This window comes from Pseudomyrmex gracilis, unplaced genomic scaffold (genome assembly GCF_002006095.1).
Source record: "Pseudomyrmex gracilis isolate BER0280 unplaced genomic scaffold, ASM200609v1 scaffold_1860, whole genome shotgun sequence".
NCBI classification, from domain to species: domain Eukaryota; kingdom Metazoa; phylum Arthropoda; class Insecta; order Hymenoptera; family Formicidae; genus Pseudomyrmex; species Pseudomyrmex gracilis.
Window position 1 is genome coordinate 1,323 of NW_018022444.1, and position 2,270 is coordinate 3,592.

General features: G+C 25.1%; 1 long non-coding RNA gene across 1 annotated transcript; it reads left to right on the forward strand.

The window, feature by feature from the left end:
• Positions 1-225: 225 nt before the first annotated feature.
• On the forward strand, positions 226-1,920 carry LOC109862496. Its single transcript, XR_002251147.1, has 5 exons — positions 226-407; positions 497-703; positions 841-1,173; positions 1,280-1,421; positions 1,749-1,920. It is a non-coding gene; the product is annotated as an uncharacterized LOC109862496 (long non-coding RNA).
• The last annotated feature ends 350 nt before the right edge of the window (positions 1,921-2,270 follow it).

Consider the following 2,270-nt stretch of genomic DNA (forward strand, 5'->3'; position numbering starts at 1 on the left):
CCATATAAATTAAAAGAAGTAAAAAAGGTAAAAGCAGAATTGGCAACTAAAAGACGTAACGAAGATAAGGATGAAAATCCAGTTAAAAAAAGACAATACAGTTTAGAAAGATGGAGTTCTGGAAGTGCTGTAGTTACTCAGAAAATAGTAGATGATGCTATACTACGTTTTGTTATTGAAGATGTTCAACCTCTGTCAATTGTAGACAGTCCAGCATTTATCAATTTAGTTAGAATTGGAATGACTTCGTCTATTCAAATAATGTGTAGAAAAACTTTAAGAACAAAACTTGATCAAATATATCTCGAAATGAAAACAGCTCTTGAAAACAAATTGGCTCAAATTGAAATAGTTGCAACTACAGCGGATCTGTGGAGCAAAGCAAAAAGATTNTTCAAACTTTTATAGTAACATTTTTGTTTTTTATATATATGTTTCTTATTTTTTAATATTTTGTTAATGTTAGAGAATAATATAAATGTTTTTGTTTTTTTAGAAGTTTTTTAGGAATAACAGTCCATTGGATTAATCNCGAAAATTTAAGTAGAGAATCAGCTGCACTGGCTTGCTGCAGAATGAAAGGAAAACATACATATGATACTTTAGCTAAAGCAATTAATTCCGTATTTTTACAGTATCATATTCAAAATAAGATATGCTGCACGACAACCGATAACGGATCAAATTTTGTTAAGGCTTTTCGGTAATTTAAAGTTATATACATGTAACACACAGACACACTAGAAGTTTTACTGTACTTTATAAAGTTGTTTCTATATTGTAAATATATTTTTATATTAAAATATTTTAATTCCTAAGCAAAATTTATAAATTGTTCAGAGTTTTTGAAAAAGATGAAGATGAGGATTCTGAAGACATAGAATTTCATAATCTAAGTNATTTATTAATAACGGCCGACACAGAAGATACAAATGCTGCAGATTTGATCATTCTTCCACCGCATCATAGGTGTGTTAGTCACACGTTGAATCTCATTCAACGGTGAAAGATTCAGAAAAANCTTTAGATAATAATAATTTATACAAAAAAAGTACAGAACAACATTTGCTAAATTATCANAATTATGGAGTAAACAAAATCAATCACCACAGGTAGCAGATAAAATTAAAGAATATTGTGGTGTATATTTAAAAACTCCTGTTGCGTTACAAGGTAAAAAATTATTTATGATATTTTTACTTATATTTGTGTGTAAATCAATTTTTTCTAGAATAATAAAAATTATTATTTTATAAATCTATTTATCTTTTACTTCAAGGTGGAATTCTACTTTCGATTCAGTACTTNAGTTGGTAACGCTTTTAAAAAGTGACACAGAAAAAATAAATAAATGTTTAGATTATTGCGATTTACAGAGATTAACTGATGATGAAATTAAATTTCTCNAAGAATATTGTCAGGTAAACTGAAAATGCATGGAAGTTATTAAAATTTATTTAAAGTAAATCCCAAAATATTACAATAAAATATTATAATACAATATTATAATAAAATTTTTATAAGTAAAATATTAAACTAAACTTTACGAAATCCTGTAATTATATTGTATATATATATTGTATATATTGTATATATATTGTAATTATATTGTATATATATATTATAGTAATATTAATCTTTAAAACGAGATATTAGAATGGTTCATTGTGCATACATTCTATTTATTGTTTAATTTTGTTANCTAATTATTCTTTCTACTTATCTATAATTTTCTTACTTTGGTTTAGGTAATGGNACCTCTGGCACGTGCTTTAGATATTTTGCAAGATGATACAGGAATATATATGGGATACTTATTACCAGTTCTAACTACATTACAACAAAAATTAGAAACTCTAAGTAAGTCTAATCTAATGAATTGTCATTCATTGGTTTTAGCTATCCAGCAAGGTTTAAATAAAAGATAAATTATTAATCTCAATATATATGTTATTTTGTAATAATATGTTAATATGTTTAGTTTCAAATATAAAGATTTAAGTAACAAAATATATTTTTTTATTTTAAAATATTTGTTTAAAAGTATTTTAGTAGAAAAAAACAATGTCACTTGATTGTATATTTATATTTAATTTCAGATTTCTAACAACTTTTGAAAACAAAGAAGTAATAATAGCAAGTTGTCTACACCCTAAATTTAAGTTAAATTGGTTAACTGGAGAGAAAAAAAAACTTGTTGAAAGTTATTTGGAAGATTTATTAGGAATTCGATCGACCGAAAGTTTTCCACAAACTGGAAAATCTGATGA